Raw genomic sequence first — 17647 nt, forward strand, 5'->3', positions numbered from 1 at the left:
GGGAAATCATCTTTGCAGGAAGTAGTGTGTGGGTGAGGCAGATGGAGGGGAGCGACTGAATTGTGAGAAGCCCTACAGTTGCCAACCTCTTTTGACAGGGGAGAGAAACACCTATATCTTCTGTTGGGGATTGCTCCTGTCACTCACAAAAGATGCATTTAAGTCCTAACTTCCTGTCCTATGGGTGTGGGCCCCTTTGTAAGTAGGACCTCCGAAGATGTTATCTAGGTATGCCCAAACTGAAGGAGGGCAGACCTTAATCCAATATGGCAGAAGTCCTTATAAGCAAAGGAAATTGGACACAGAAATGGAAGCCAGAAAAGGAGACAAGTATCAGCATGTGACAGAGGCAGAGATGCATTTACAAGTCAAGGGACACCCATGACGGTGGCAAGCTATCTCCCGAATGTTACAGACTCCCAGAGAAAGCATGGCCTGGGGATAACTTGACTTGGGACTTTCAGCCTCTAAAACTGTGAGACAAATTCTTGTCGTTTAAGCCAACCAGTTTGTGGTGTTTGTCACAGCAGCACTGGCAACTAAGACATGTCTTTCCTCCTCACCAATTGCCCCTCCCCTAGTCCTCACAGGACACCAGATTAAGACAGCCTCACAGAAGAATTCCATCAAAACTTTCAAGGAAGACATTTCTGCAATATCCCTAGAAAAAGAAGGAAATCTACCAAATCAACATAACACTGACATCAAAATATAAAAGAGCAAAAACAGGCAACAGATGTAGCTCATTGACTGAGTGCCTGCCTCCCACATATGATGTCCCAGTTTTAATCCCCAGTACCTCCTAAAGAACAACAAACCATAATCTTTGGGGAGTGGATGTAGCTCAATGGTTGAGTGTCTGCCTCCCATGTATGAGGTCCCCAGGTTCAATCCATGGTACCTCTGAAAAAAATGTGCAAAAACATGTAAAACTAAAGTTTTGCTTATGAATATTGGGGCAAAATTTAAATATTACTTCATGGGATCCAACAAGACATTGGAAACATAAATCACTGTGACCAAGAGGACTTCATGTCAAGAATGGAAGGATATTTCAATATTAGGAAATGATTAATAAAAGTTATCACATAATTGACTTTGCATAGTTGCTGATAAGGCATTTGGTAAAATTTAGCTTCCATATTTGACCAAAATCCTTTATAAAATAGGAATAGATAGATAAGTAATGCTTAGACATGATAACTGAAAGAAATTATACAAACACACATGCATGCAGACATGCATACATTTCAACCCATAAATTGGTATTATGTTTATGGAAGCAAATGAGAAAGTTTTCCATTAAAGTCAGGAATGGGACAAGGATGACTCTATTGCTTCTATTGTTTATCATTGTTCTGGAAGTATCAGGCAATCCATGTGGACAAAAGAAGCAAATTGTAAAAGGAGAGATAAATTTATATATCTGTAATTATTATATATCTGGAAAGCTCAAGAAAGTAAAATGAAAAGCAACTTCTAGTAATAAGAGAAGTCCATAAAGTTGATGAATACAAATTAATATACAAAGATCGCTTGCTTTCCTATATGCAAAAACAACCAGTTATAATGGAAGAAAAGTTCCCACTGACCAAAACAAAGAGAAAAAACACTCAAGAATAAAATAAACAGTTTCTCAATGAAGAAACCTTTAAAATGCTGTTCAGAGAAAGGAAAAGACTTGGAAAAGATGTGACTGCATAACCTATTCCTGGCTAAGAAGAGCAAATATCATAAAGACGTCAGTTCTCCAGAAATGAACATATAAATGTTAACACACTCCTAATAAAAAACACCAACAGGAATTTTTTGGAACTAAAGTTCTTATGGAAAAATAGAAAAGCAAGAATAGCTGGGACTTTTCTGAAAATGAGAGAGGCGTATGTAGGATAAGGAGGGCAGGGACCACCCTACCAGATGTGAAAACAATCTCGAAAGCTACAGGAATTGAAACAGTGTTGTACCTGTCATGATGAAGAAACAGACCGATGGAAGAGAATGGAGGGTCCGGAAATCGGGACAAACACATTGAGGTGGAGGCAGTGGCCCCTGGAGGTTCTGAGGGGTGGGGGAGGGAAAAACAGGTGTAATTTGAGGGCATTTTCGGGACTTGGGAACTGTTCTGAATGACATTGCAATGACAAATACAGGCCATGATCTATCTTGTCATAACTTACAAAATTGTGCGGAAGAGAGTGTAAACACAATGTAAACTATAATCCATGCTGTGTGGCAGTGCTCCAAAATGTGTTTATCAGTTGTAACAAATGTACTACACTCATGAAGGATGTTGTTAATGTGGGAAAATGTGGGAGGGCTAGGGAGTGGGGCATATGGGAATCCCCTCTATTTTTATGTAACATTTTATGTAAACTAAGTATCTTTTTTTAAAAAAGTATATTAAAAATAAATAAAATTGGAAAAAAGAAAATATATAAATGCTATGTGTGTGTGTGAGAGAGAGAGACAGCATTGCATGTTAATGGAGGAAGAGATATTATTAATAATAATGACGCTGGATCTGCTGCATGGACATCCTGAAAAAAAGGTTGAAACTGTACCTCCCTTCTTGTAAAAATAAATTCCGGGTGGATCAAAGATGTAGCCATATAAAATAAAACTGTAAAAGCATAAAATGTCAGAGAATTTTAAAATCATCTCTAAGTAAGGAAAGCCTTTCTAAATACTTCACAAATCTCAGAAGCCAGAGGAAATATTACTAAATTCAACAACATCAAAATAAAATAATTCTGCATAACAAAGAATTAAACAAAAATCCCACTATAAACAAACTGAAAAGACAAATAACAAACTGGGGGAAAATATCTGCAACATAAATGAAATTATTTAATAGACCAAAGTGCTCCCTCAAATCAGTAAGAAAAAGAACAATCACCAAGGATAAAAGAGCAAAGGACCAAGAAGAGATAATTAATAGAAAAGGAAATACATCTAGTTCTCAAACATATGAGAATATCCTTGATCCATTCATAAGATGAACGCAAATACAAACTACAAGACACCTTTTTTCATCTGTCTGATTGGTATTCAACCAAAAAGTTTGGTAGCACATCGTGTTGACAAGGATGTGGGGGAAAACACGCTTCTACCTTTATGGTAGAAATATAAATATCTATCAGAATTAAATTAAAAATATACTTGGGTACCCTTTGATGCAGCAGCTCTACCTTTAGGGATTTACTGTACAATACACTCACAGCTGTGGAATGTTACGTACAGGTGTCCTCCCTGCAACAAGCTTTTAAAAAGTAAAATCTTGGAAACCACCCAAAAGTCAGAGAGTAAGGAACTGGACAAGGGAATTACGTAGTTTCCGTATAGTGTCAGGCTACATGGCTGATGAAAAGAATGAGGCAGCTTTATACATTACACATCTGGACAGATCTCTAGACTATTCCGTTAAATGCAGAAAGTAAGGTTTTAGTTTCCTGGGCTGCTCAAGCAAATTTCATGAACTGGGCTGTGTTAAACAATGGTAGTTTATTAGCTTACAGTTTGAGGCTAAAAGAAAGTCCAAATCAAGGCATCATCAAGGCGATGCTTTCTCCCCAAACCCTGGTGTTCTGGTGCTGGCTGCGGCCGGCTCTTGGTCCTGGGCTCCTCTGTCACATGGCAAAGGACACGGCCGCGTCTCCTGGTCTCTCCCTTCCCTTCCGGGTTCCATTCACGTAGCTTCCTGTGGCATTCTTCCCCTCTGAATTTCATTCTCTTGTAAACCCTCCAATACTAGGATTAAGACCCATCCTGAGTGAGGTGGGTCACACTTTAACTGAAGTCACCTTATTAAAAGGTTCCATGTCACACCCGCCGGAATGCATTAGATTTAAGAGCATGTTTTTCTGGGATACATATAGCTGCAAACCACCTCAGGCAATATACAGAACAGTGTGCTTAGAACGTTTCCATTTGTGTAAAAAGTATAACTATATGCTGCCCTATGCAGACTATTTCTGGAAAATTACGTAAGGGGATGCCTCGGAGGAGACTGGGGAACACCAGTGAGAAAAAGACTTACTTTGCACTATGAGCTCTGAGGATTGATTTTCCTGGGTCAGTGCCCCCAGGGGGACGCCTTGTCATTGGTGTGTACCCCAGGATCCAAGGGGTGGCCAAGGCAGCTGTTTGGGGTGAGGGGCACAGGAGATGTGCAGGCCAAGGAGGGGGCTGCGGAGGGTTGGGGGCCTCCCTCCACCATCTCGTCTGGCCCTGCCGGGGCAGGGGTGGTCTGGACTCGCACTCACAGCCCAGGGTACGAAGTACCTTGCCACGGGCTGCCTTGGCTCATGACTTTCTCGACAAAGGTCAAGACTTTATCGATATTTTTCCACTGGATTTTCTCATCACTGAGCAATTGCTCCTGCCCAGCAGTGTCATCCACTGTGCTGGGAGCCTGGAGTTGTGGGGATGACTCATGTGGGGCTTCACGAAGGAGAGAGCCGAGTGGTTGATGGTTTGAGTCTTTTTTTTTTTTCTCCATCTCCCCTGCCCCCTCCCCTGTGTGACTATTTTTTTGCTTGCTGTCTTCTTTTCTGTGTCTATTTGCTATGCGTTCTTGTGTGTCTGTATTTATTATTTTTTTAAATTTATTTTTATTTATTTTATCCCCCCCCCCCCCATAGCTTGCTTGCTGTCTGCTCTCTGTGTCCATTTGCTGTGTATTCTTCTGCATTTTTGCTTGTCTCCCTTTCTGTTGGGTTACCTTGCTGAGTCGGCTCTCCGTGGTGCCTTTTGGCCATCAGCTCTCCGTGGCGTGGCGTGCGGGCGAGCCTGCCTTCACAAGGAGGCCCTGGGACGCAAACCCAGGGCCTCCCATATGGTAGACGGGAGCCTGACCGATTCAGCCACAGCTGCTTCCCTGTGGTTTGGTTTTGTCTGTGAGGCAAAGGAGATTATGAAGACCAGGAAAAGGTTCTTACCGATGCCTCCAGGAAGTGCTGTGCCCAGGCCCCTTTCTGAGTCTCATCTTTTTACGGAGGAGGGGGCTTCTCCAAGCCGTGGGTTTCATGGATGCCTCCCAATGCTCTCCGGTTTGTGGGCAAGGACCTGAAGCAGCAATTCCCAGCTCCCCTGTTTTGGCCCTTGAGACTTCTTTATTTTTCACAACTGTTGGCCCTGGATGGTGCTTTGGACTCTGGCTTTTGCTCCTGCCCTTGGGTTGCTACTCTTTTGAGATATTGGGTCACTCTCTTCTACTCCCAGACGACGGGCTTTACCTTCTGGTGGGTTCAGGGGCTCATGGCTCTCGCACCCCTTCTTACCCGCTCTGTTACCATGTCACAGGCTCCCCTGAGAAGACCCCTCCCCAGGGAGAGTCCAGCCCTGTGTGCCACCCAGCACTGCCTCGGGCACGCCCTCCCTGCCTCGGCTCACTGTGAGCGGTGGCTGGAAGCCTTGGTGTCACCCTGAGCTTCAACTCCCTCTTCCCCACTTGATCAGTGACAGCAAGTGGTTTAATCCACTTTATGTGGTTGAGGAGAAGGAGCCAGGATCAGGCCTCTGATCTGCAGCCCAAGCTCTTTCCTCTTAGGCCAGGACCTGGGGTTCCAGCTCTTCCCATTCAGCCATCCTGCCCACCTCTCTCCCTGAGGCACCAGTTTGGGACTGTCCTTCCAGGCAACCAGGCGTGGGACCCTTCCCCAGCAGGATGGGGCTGGGAGGGCAGAACCGAGCAGCCGTTTTCGCCCTTCCTGAAGACCCTGCGGAGGCTCCTGGGAGGACCAGCCTGTGTCCCCGCAGAACACCCTGGGACTCTGCCGAAAAAGCCCCACTCCCTGGGGTGGCTCCTGGGACTGCAGGAGGGACCTGCCAGCAGCTCCTGAACCACAGCCGTGGCTGCTGGTTCCCTGATGGCCACCTCCAGGCACACCTTTGGCCATGGCTGAGGCTGTCACCTCAGTCTGCCACTTAATCACTCGGCGACTTTGGTCAAGCTACTTAACCCTCTCTGTAAGATTGGGATATTCGTACCACCTGTCCTGGAATTGGGCGTTGGGTTAAATAAGCTAACATGGGCCTCGCACACCCCAAGGTCTTCCTAGCTAGTGGTTATCATCACTTGTGGCGACCACTGAGGCCTTGTCCACTTTGTGTCCCTCCCCCAGTGTCTTATCCCATAGCTGGCCTGCCCACCGCTCTGACCCCACAGCCCGGCTTGGCCAAACCTACTGTTGGATGAATGAGGAAATGAACGTGTTATGAGGACTAAACTTGTGAAATTCCAGGAAGAGTGCCTCCTCCTCTGGGAGGGGAAGTGGCAGGCCCCGAGGACGGCCCAGCCCAGGGGTCCCAGGTGCCATCTAGCCAGCTGACTCCGAACCGGGCAGGGGGCTCCTCACTTCTGAGCTCTGAACGCAGGTTCTGCCAGTCATGGGGCGAGGCCTGGAGGCCTCCTCAGAGGGCGGAGGGCCGGGTGCACCCATCTTCCCAGCCCTCGGGCCCTCCGAGGGGCGCTGCCAGCTTGGGTGCCAGCAAGCCGCCACCGCTGCAGCCGGCCCAGGGAGGAAGCACCTTCTCTTTCCCATCAGGGTGAACTCTCACATTTACGTTCCTGCCAAGCTGGAAAGAACAATAACAGAAACACTCCACAGCGGTCTTGTCCCTCTATGAAGGCAGAGGAGAAAAAAAACTGCAGCCCAGCCCAGGAAACAAAGTCCTTTCTGTTGTTGGCTGACAAGGTCCTCTGTTCAAGTCCCCGCCCGGTGCCGCGATGGGGTGAGCTGGGCCCAGGGGCTGGGCGGCCCCTCCCGGCGCCCGCCCTTGGCACCCCTGTGGGAGAGGGGCAGCTCCAGCCCCCTGGGCACCCCGCGTGGCCCCGAGCTGCCCAGGGCCTGAATGGGGCCCTGTGTGGGAGGGTCAGCGCTTGCCGACCCCTGCCCAGAGCGCCATGGCCCAGGGCACAGCGCGTCCCGGGAGCGGCGTGTGGCCCTGCGCCAGCCCTCAGCCCTCCAAAAGTCTGCCTTTGCACTACCCTGCTCAGAAAGCAGGCGAGGTCAGCATTTCCAGCCTCTGTTTTAGCAGATTCCTGCTGTGACTCAGTTTCTGACACGGTTCTCCCCCACCGTTCCTGGGAGGGGTTCGCCCTACAGCCGGGAGCAGAGAGGCCCACGGCGTGGGACAGGCGTGGACTCGTCGCCGTGGAAGGGACAAAGTGGCAGCCTGTTTTTTTTTTAAGAATTTGCATGCTAAATAAATTTCAAATTGCTGTATAACGGAATCAGTATTTAATCCTCCGTGTGCGTTTCCTTTTTTTGGACCACGTTTCAGTCGAGGAGGCTGGTCATGCCTCGGAGCCGGGCGCCAAGGCGAGACAACGCAGCGCGCAGGCCGCGAGGCCACGAGGCCGCGGCGGTGGCAGCTGTGCCCTTGCCGGGGCGGGGCATTTCCTGGTATCCGCACTACTCTCAGGGGACTCGATTTACCCTCAGCAGGAGCCGCAGCGCTCAGGCCACCTGGGGCTCCGGCACAGATGAGGGTGTGACGCGGAACGTGAAGGGACGTGGGGCCCTGCCGATAGCCGCGGCCGCTGCCCGGCCCTGCGGCACTGGGAACCCGCCGTCCCGCTGTCCGTCTGCGGTTCTCCCGCTCTCGGGTCGCGGCCACCACCGCGCTCCGCCGGCCCAGCGCGCAGCCCCGCCGCCCGGGGGGCCTGGCCCGCAGGAGCGCTCCGGGGCGCCCGGCCGGGTTAGAGGCTCAAAAGCTGTGGGTTACGTTGCGGTGGCTGAAACAGGGAGGCCTTGCTTCTAGAAATCCTGCTGAGCGCTTTACAGATGGAACCACGTGGTGGTGACTGGGATTTGTTTCGGAATAACGTGGAAGGTGCGTGAACGGGGCGAGTGGGGGGGAGGAGGGTGGAAAACAAGTCGACCCTGGGGTCGGCCGCGGGATCCTGCCTGGGTGCCCTCCGCTTTTCCGTAGGTTTCTGCGCATGCGTGGGTAGCGCCGAGCCCAGTGAAGGGCCTTCCGGTTTTCTCTGTGGGAGCGAGTAGATTCGAGTTCGTCTCGAATGGCGTGGACTCTCCCTGGGAGGCCGGGGCCCCTGTCAGGGCCGGGGGCCTGAGGCCGTGCACGGAGTCGGGGAGGCCGTGAGGACAGCAATGACGCGGGGTCCAGGCCGAGCGCGGGGCGAGCAGCGGGAGCAGGTGCGCGGAGAGGCGGGAGCGGGCTCCGGGCGCTGGGGTGGGCGCCTGCCATCCACAACCGAGGAACAGGTTCCCGGGGCTCCCGGCTTCCGCCGCCTGTCCCGCCCCCCGGTCTTTGGACTAACACCTTGTGGGAAGCAAAGGGGAGGGAAACCTTTGACCTTTGATCCTTGAGGTCTGTCTCTCAGGTGAGGCAGCAGGAAGGTACCTGAGCAACAGCAGGGGGGCTTTTCAGTTACCTCTTGCTGTGTAACAAACCCACCGACGCTAAGGGGCTTAAATCAGTGGCCGTTTTCTTCTCTCTCATGGCCCTGTGGGTTGCTTAGGCTCAGCCGGGCAGTTCTTTTACTGGTCTCACTCGGGGTCTCTCATGACCTTGCAGTCAGGTGATAGTGCGCTGGAGTCACTGGGGCTCCAGGCTCCTTACCTGGCGGCTCAGGGCTCCTGAAAGTGCAGAGGAAGAAACCTTCTTCTGGGCCCGGGCACAGCATCCTGGGCACCACCTTCCGTTGGCTAAGCAGTCCCAGGGCCAGCTCAGACTCGAGAGGATGGGGGATCAGAATCGTGGCCATCTTTAGTCCATACCAGAACCCTATCTGGAGTCTCTTTGGAGTTGGATTAAATGATGCCGCGCGGTAGACCTGGAGGGTCCCAGGACCTCCCTCCTTTGCCCCTTCCCCACCTTTCCCCCCACTCGGACAGGGAAAGAGATGGTTGGCACCTTTAGAGGCTTCCGCAGACCTCCGGCATCACCTCTGAAGTGGCAGCCAGCCGTCTCTCTCGGGACCAGCCGAAGGTCTGCCTCAGGGGCCAGAGTCCTGGGCCTCTCAGTCCCGCCCCTGCTCCCATCTCATGGCACTGCCCCTGGGCCTCTGAAGCCAGACCTGTGTCCACAGGCTGGGGTCTCGCGTGTGGCCGGGCTTTGGCTGGCCCTTCCCCTCTCCTTCTAAACCTACAGCAAGGGGATCTCTTGGGAAGGGAACGAGCGCCTACTCGGCTCTACCTGTTATCTGACAAAGGGTGGATGCAAAGGGCAAGCCGAGGGGGAGAATTCGCTTCAGGGAGCACCATGTTGAAACTTCAGGGAGCATCTTCATGTGGCTGCACTCTCCTTCTGTCATCCCTTTACTACTCTGGACAAACCTGTGAGGAAAAGGAAGCTTGGGGAGGTTATGCGACCTCTTTGAGAGCACCCAGCTAGAAAGTGAGGAAGCCGGCTAGAAAGTGAGGAAGCCGAGGTTCAAATCTGCATTTTCCTGGCTGCAAGGCGACCTCCCGAGGTGGGAGAGGAGGTGGGCGAAGGGGCAGCCATTGCTCTTCTCCTCCGGGGAGTTTCTCACTTAGGTTTTGTACCTTTACCTGGTTGGCTGCCAGAGAGAGGTTAGCGATTTTCAAGACACAAATGTCTCTCAGTTCACCAAGTTATTTGGATGCCGTCTACAAAAGTGTCTGGAGAGAGGGATACCTGAGGAGGGATTCCAGCCACCTGCACGCTTGGAGGTGAGCTTCTGTGCAATGCATGGCTGTACTGTCTGTCAGATGCGAAATGGCTAGTGGCTGGGCATTGGCGAGGAGAGCAGGGCTACTGTGTCTGGAGTTGCAGTTTGACCTGCTTCCAACTTGTTTTAGTGTCCTAAATGCTGCCAATGCAATATACAAGAAATGGGTTGGCTTTTATAATGGAAATTTATAAGGTGAAAGCTTACTGTTTTGAGGCTGGGGAAAATGTCCAAATCAAGGCATCCAGCGAGGCACTCCCTATGAAGTTCGACTGTTGGTGATCCTGGACTCTTGCCACGTGGTAAGGCACAGGGCGGCTCTGCCAGTCCCTGCCTGCTCCTCCAGGCTCATCTCTCCCCGAGCTCAGTTGTGGGTGATCAGGCACATGGTAGTGTCTGCTCGTCTCTCCCTTCTCCTGCAGGTTTGGTTGCCAGTTCTGCTTTGGGCTGCTCTGTCTGTAGCTTTTCTCTCTCCCAGGTGCACCGATTTCAACTTTTGGAGGCTTCTCTCTCTCTGGGTCTGTGGCTTTTTATTACTCTGATTATAAAAGACTCCAGTAGGGTCATGCCCTACTGAAGTGATCTAATCAAAAGGAAGGGCCCTTAACTGAATCTAATCAAAAGGTCCCCTATACAATAGGTTCACATGCACAGGAATGGATTAGCTTTAAGGACAGAGTTTTCTGCTCCAGCTTTAAACTGTCACACAACTCAGTACAGCCTTTGGGGACCCTCAATTCTTTGGCTCTCCTCTGGCTCCTGGCTAGTTCCCCCCTCCATTATGTCCCTGTGCCTAGGGTTGGGAAACAAACAGCCCAGCCCAGCTTAGAACTCTGAGCTTATCACCTCCCGCCACATTCCACACACTGGTGGGTCCTGCTGGGAGACATTCTTGGGCAGAGCTCACCCAAATTGTATTTTTAAAAATCTTTGCAATGTTCTTGCCCTTCAAAGCAGGGCTGGAAGTGGGGAGGCATGGAATGAGATCAGTGGCCTTCCAGTGCTTTCTTGCAAAGTGTTTTGTTTTGATTGAAGTTCTGAGCAGCAGAATAATGCTTGGCAGCCCCTGTCTAGTTCACCTTACTTGGTGAGGACAAGGGTGTCTCCCCAAGGTGCCTAACCTCCAGCTGAGCACAGCTGGAATCAGTAAACAGCAGGATGCACTGAAGGAGCAGAGGCTCTTGGCCTTGGCTGAACACTCGGATTGCCTGGGAAACTTTAAAGCAGTTTGTCTGTCTGGTTCTTACCCCTTGAAATTCCAATTCACCGGCCTGGAGTAGGACCTCCCCATGGGATTCTAATGTGCAAACAAGGCCCGGGACTACTGCTCTGATGCTCTTTTGTCCTCCAGCCTGTCTGTGCCTCAGCTTAGGCTCTGCTCATGGGTGTGCCCAGAGTGTGGTCTCTTGCCAGCCCTTGGGACCTGGACGAGATGTTAGTTTCCAGTATATTCAGACGATGTGAGCTGAGGAAAGATGATCTTAATTTGAGATGTCCAAAGTGCCTGCAGTCCACAGCCAAGGAGAATTAAAGGCTAAAACATGCAAATGTCCACAAATGGCTCAGGAAACTGCTGCAGAAGGAATGGAAGGCCTCAATTGTGCTGTGAGGGAAGTTGGGGTTCAAGCCTCAGCCCTTCTAATTATCTGCTTGTCTTTCCCATCTCAGGGAATGGCAGCTTTATTCCTTCAGTTCTCAGGCCAAAAGCCTTGATGTCATCTTTGATTCCTGTCTTTCAAACACCACATCCGGTCCATCATCAAATCTGGGTGGCTCCATCTTCAATAGCCACCATCTTCTCTTGCCTGAATTAGTGCAGCGACCTCCTGACTGGTCTTTCTGATTCCATCCTCGTCCCCAACAGTCAGTGCTCAGCACGGCAGTCAGAGGGGTGATCCCTTAGAAATGCCATTCATAGCATGCCATTCTGGTTAGAATCCCCACTGGCTTCCAAACCTACACTGAGTAAAATCCAAAGTTTTTACCATGCTGTATAAGGCCCCGTCCTCTGGGTAGCCCGGCCTCTCATCGTTTACGCCTCTCCCTCCTGCATCTCCCTCCTGCTCCCTCCAATCCAGCCACACTGGCTTCCTTGCAGTTCCTTAAGCTTGAGTTAGGACTCCCATGCCAGGGCCTGTCCCCTCTGGCTCTATGCGCTCCTCCTTGATATGTGGATGCTTCTTGATCTTCCTCCAGGTCTCTGCTCAATCGTTATCTTATCAGAGAGGGTTCCCCATGTATCTTATTTAAAATAGTGTCCCCCACAACCCAACCCAGTCTCTCTTTATCCCCTAACACTATATATTTACTATTTATTTTCTGACTCTCACTACTTACCCCTAGAATGTATGTTTCGTAAGAGCAAGTTCACTCATGTATCCCCAGTGTCCAGAATAGTGGCTGGCACATGGTAGGTGCCCAACAAACAGTAGTTGAATAGGTGAGTAAATTTATAAGGCAAAGATTTACAAGAACTTCTCTGAGGGGGTAACGTAGCTGGGCCTTGAAGGACAGCGGTGTGGATAGATTGAAGCTGGCTAGTAAGATAAGGAATCAGTAGATGGATCTGGAACCTGGCAAGAGTCCGCGTGGACGTTGATAACCCCCAGACAGCTGCTGGAAGACCCTCCCCGAGGTTCTGCCATTCAGATGAAGTCTTCCTCTGGAAGCCAGGAGCAGCCCCGGGTTCCCCAAGGACTTTTCATTGGACCCTCATGGGGGATTGATGGGGGGGGGGGGTAATCAAGCAAAACAGCAAACAGCTGGAACCCCTCCCCTGCCATTAGCAGAGGGGTGGAGTAATGAATGGTTCACAAAGCAGGCGCAAGGCCTGGCACTCTCTCTCGCCTTCACCCTGTCCTGGTGCCAGTCCCGGTGCTGGCCCTGCCCTGTTCCTGCCTTCTGTGCCCTGCTCTTGCCCTGTCCCCCGACACGGATCAATACGCAAATTAAACCCAAGCATTTATAATCTATAATGGGAAATTGTAGTCTGTAAATCAGCTCACTTTATCACTTTTCATCCTCTTCCTCTCTACCTGGGACCCCTGATCTGTTATTTTCTCCCATTTCTCGTCCCTCCCTACCTGCATAAATGATGGCCTAACTCACCCGGCGTGCTCTTGAAATTCATTCCTGCAGGTCAAGAACCTAGACAAAATCCGGCTACAAGATGGGGGTGGAGTGGGAGTGCATTTCCAGCAGACGTGGCCCACTTGAGGTGGGCCCCGGGCGGAGTGGGGTAAGAGAGACTGGAGGCCCCAGCAGGTCCCGAGGCCCCGGGTGTTCTGCTAGCTAACTGACCCGCAGGGCTGCTGGGAGGAGAGACAGTGAGCATCTGGGGAAGGCACTGCAGGGGCCAGAGGTTTAAGCTGTGACTGCTGGTTGCTATGCGGCGTTGGTACTACAGACCAGGTAACTTCTGGGTGTAGTCTGCTTAGAAGCAGTCATAGACCATGAAAGTCCTCCCAGTGAGGGCCAGCCTGAGGGAAGGTGGAAGGAGCGGGTGTGGTTTGAAAGGAACAGGTTTTTCTGCCTCCTCCAGGCTGGCTGTAGCCTGAGAGGACTGACTGCTTTCAAGCCTTGTGGCCCTCACTTAGACTTGTGAGTATAACTGGAGTCACACCCTCAGTTACTCGGGAGAGGTAACATAATAATTAACATCCCCAACAGAGAAGGAGTGCAATGCAGGAAGAGTAAGTTTTGCCAGGGAAGAAGGAATGAAAGGGAGGGTTTAGGGTCTGAGGAATTGAACGTGAGCTGGGGCTAGGGGCAGTTTGGGTGTAATCTGAGTCCTTTGAGGATTGCATTGTCTTTGTCCTCAGGAACAAGGTCAGGCGGCCTCTGCGCGCTGACTGCCACTCTCCTCCCCTTTCTCTAGTGATAAAAACAGTCTTTTCCTGAGAGGTTACTAGTGCCAGGTTTAGTATTAGGAGCTGTACCACATTATCTTATTAATGATCTTCAAAAAAACTATGGAAAGACAAAAAATCCATTTTACTATTGTGATTGGTAATCAAAGAAAATGTAGCATTGACGTGGAGAAAGTGGCCACAGTAGCTGCTGAGGGTAGGGAGAGGGAAGAAGAGATGTGATATGGGGGCATTTTCAGGACTTGGAGCTGTCATTGGTGGTACTGCAGGGACAGTTGCTGGACATTGTCTGTCCTCCCATAGCCCACTGGGTGGACTGGGGGAGAGTGTAAACTATAATGTGGACCATTGACCATGTGGTGCAGCAGTGCTCAGAGATGTGTTCACTGAGTGCAATGAATGTCCCATGATGATGTAGGAGCTTGTTGTGGGAGGAGTGGGGTGAGGAGGGGGGGGGGGTTGGGGGACCTCATATTTTTTTAATGTAACATAAAAAAAAAAAAAAGAAACTTCCCTAAGGGGGTGATGTCATCAAAGGTGATGAATTAGGGACCACCCCAATTCCTCTTCTCCATAAAATCAAAAACAACTCTGGTAAAAACTGCCAAAACCAACTTTTTCAGAACTCTTGAAATTAACAGAAGCCTTGCAGCAATCCTGTGCACATTCATTAAAGAAAAATGACTGGATCTAAGTAATAACTGAGCTTTGTAGCATTGCCCTATTCCATCCCTCCTTTTGCAGCTCCTAGGTAGCCTTGGAAACTAATAGTCACAATAATAGTGAAAACAGTAGCCTGGTAGTTATTGACAGGAACAGAAGGAAGGTAAACTTCTTCAAAGCCTCATTCTCAGAGAATTGTTATTTGACCTGGAAGGTCTCACTTTTAAGACTGTCTTTATTTGACCTGAGTTGGAGCTCTCCCATTGTGAACAGGCTTTTCCCTAATGGTGTTTGTCCAAAACTATCAGAGGCAGTCTTCTAACATTGCAGCTGCCTGAGGCTATGGATGACAGTTGGGGCAAACATAGGTCAACCAAGGAGGTTAAAAGGAAAAGTTGGGGAATTGAGTTGTTAAAGGTAGCTTTGAAAAGCTTCAACATATTCCTGGAAATTTAGAAGTCCATGTTCATGTCTAAGGCTGTGGACGTGCTAAATAAAGACCTAAGATGGCCCTAAGCTCTCATTTCTGGCTAACCTCAAGGCTCCAAACAAGTGGGAAGTAAAGCCAAAGGCAAAGTTGCAGGCTGCTTAGCTGGGTGTTGAAGATGTGTCCCAACACATGCTCAGAGCTCCTCAGCAAAGACTGGGGAGCATGATGCCTCCAGGTATTCAAGGAAATCTCTTTCTAATTATTAGCTGACCACTAAGCTAACTGAGCAAAAACTTCCATGGCCACCTATGACAAAAGAGTATAAATTTTGCAGAATTAGTTCAGAGAAGTCATGAAACAAAAAATGGCAACAACAAACAGCATTAATAACAAGCCAGGAGAGGGAGAAAAATCTATTTTTCAGAGTTGACAAATTACATTATTTAAAATATCTAGTTCTAAACAAAATGTTATGAGATATGGAAAGAAACAAAGTACCATCCATAAACAGGAGAAAAGCAATAAAAACTGTCCCTGAGGAAGCCTAGATATTGAACTTACTAGACAAAGACTTAAAATCAGCTACTGTAAATGTGTTAAAAAACAAACAAACAATGGAAACCATGAATAAAGAACTAAAGGAAAATATAAGAACAACATCTCATCAAATGGAAAATATGAATAATGAGAGCAATTATAAAAAAGAACCAAATAGAAATTCTAGAGTTGAAAAGTACAATTAATAAAAGGAAAAATTCATCAGAGGGGCTCAAAAGCAGATTTGAGTTGGCAGAAAAAAAGAATCAGTGAATTTAAAGCTAGATTAATTAAGATTATCCAGTCTCAGGAATAGAAGGAAAAAAGAATGAGGAAAAATAAAGCCTCAAAACCTGTGGGACACCATCAAGCATGTCAACATATGCATAATGAGGGCCAGAAGGAGAGGAGAGACAGTAACAGAATATCTGAAAAACAATGACCAACATTTAACAAATTTGATTAAAAGAAATAATCTGCACATCCAAGAAGTTCAGTGAACTCCAAGTGGGATGAAATCAAAGTGATCAATGCCTAGACTATCTTAATGAAATGGGGAAAAGACAAAGGCAAACTGAGAATCTTGACTGTAGCAAGATAGAAGTGACTTGTCATGTATAAGGGATCCTTAATAAGATTAGAAATTCATTTTTTAAAAGAAGATTGATTTATTTTATTTTTCTTTATTCCCTCTCCCCCAGATGTTTCTCTCATCTGTCTGTTCATTGTTTGCTCACTCTCTCCAGGAGGCACTGAGAACTGAGCTCAGAACCTCCCACTTGAGAGGGGAGTGTCCAATGGCCTGAGCCACAGCCCCTCACTGCAGGATGTATTGTCTGCTGTCTTGTGTCATCTGCTCATTGTGGCAGGGATAGTGTCTAGCTCATTGTGGTGGGCAGCATCTGCTTGTCTTCTTTTAGGAGGCACTGGGACCTGAAACTGGGACCTCCCCTGTGTTAGGCAGGTGGACAACTGATCGAGCCACATCTGCTTCCCAACAGTTGATTTTCATCAGAAACCATGGAGGTCATGAGGCAGTGTGATGACATATTCAAAGTATTGAGAGAATAAGACTGTGAACCAGAAAGTCTGCTTCATAAATGAGGGAGAAATTAAGACACAGATAATAAAACCTGGGACAATTTGTTGTAGCAGACTTGCCACATAAATACTAAAGGAAGTTCTTTAGGCTGAGACAAAAGAACACTAGAGAGCAACTTGAATCCACACGAAGAAATAAAGAGCAATAGTAAAGGTAACTAGATGGGTAAATAGAAAAGAAAGCATAAATGTATTTTTTTCCTTGAAACATTTTTTCCTCCTATCTGGTTTTATGTAGTTTTTTACAACTACATAAAGCAATAATTATAAATCTGTGTGGATGGGCATAAAATGCATAAGGATGTAATAATATGACAATAACAACACAAAGGAGGGTAGAGGGATCAAAGCTACATGAGAGCAAAGATATTTGTATACACATTGAAGTTCAAGTGATATTAACCCGAACTAGATTGTTACAAAATTAAAATGTTAATTGCTATCTCCAAAAAAAAAACAACACTAGGAAAATAACTAAAAATATATGCTATATAGTGAAAAAAAAAAGAGAATTAAAATGGTACACTAGAAAGTATCTATTAGCACAACAGAAGGAAATAATGGAGGAACAGAATAACAGAAAAGATACATGATAAATAGAAAACAAATAGCGAAATGGTAATCATAAATACCTTCTTATAAGCAATTAATTTAAAGTAATGGATTTAATTTAATTTAATGGATTTAGCACTTCAATTACATCACAGAGATTGACAGAATGGATTAAAAAATACACCGTTCTGTTTACAAGAGACACACTCTAGATTCAAAGCCACAAGAAAGTTGAAAGTAAATGGATGGAAAATGATAAACCATAAACGTAGTAACAGAGAGCTGGGGTGGCTACACAAATATCAGACAAAATAGACTGTAACTAAAATTGTTACTAGACACAAAGAAATTTTATGATGATAAAAGTCAAATCATCCATAAGATATAACAAGTAAAAATGTATATATGTATCTAACAACAGAGCTCCAAAATACATGAAGCAAAAACTGGAAGAATGGAAGTGAAAAACAGACTATTCAACAATAATAGCAGGAAATTTCAAAACCCCACTTTCAATAATGGGTAGAACAACTAGACAGAAGATCAACAAGGGAATAAATGACTTGAACATCACTATGAGCCAACTGTACTTCTATACACTAGAAATTTATAGAATACTACACTCAACTATGATAAGAATATATATTCTTCTCAAGTACACATGGATCATTCTCTAGAACAGACCATATAGTAGCTAAAAACAAACCTCAATGAATTTTAAAGAATAGAGGTAATACAAAGTATATTCTTTGATATAAGAGAATAAAACTAAAACTAAAAAATAGAATGAAAATTAGAAAATTCACAAATATATGGAAATTAAAGAACACATTCTTG

At 47.5% G+C, this 17647-nt stretch overlaps 1 long non-coding RNA gene across 1 annotated transcript; it reads left to right on the plus strand.

Moving 5' to 3' along the window:
• The first annotated feature begins 6531 nt into the window (after positions 1–6531).
• On the plus strand, positions 6532–7245 carry LOC139436498 (uncharacterized). Its single transcript, XR_011645759.1, has 2 exons — positions 6532–6732; positions 7039–7245. It is a non-coding gene; the product is annotated as an uncharacterized lncRNA (long non-coding RNA).
• Positions 7246–17647: the final 10402 nt, after the last annotated feature.

The sequence above is a fragment of the Dasypus novemcinctus genome, chromosome 15 (genome assembly GCF_030445035.2).
Source record: "Dasypus novemcinctus isolate mDasNov1 chromosome 15, mDasNov1.1.hap2, whole genome shotgun sequence".
NCBI lineage: Eukaryota > Metazoa > Chordata > Mammalia > Cingulata > Dasypodidae > Dasypus > Dasypus novemcinctus.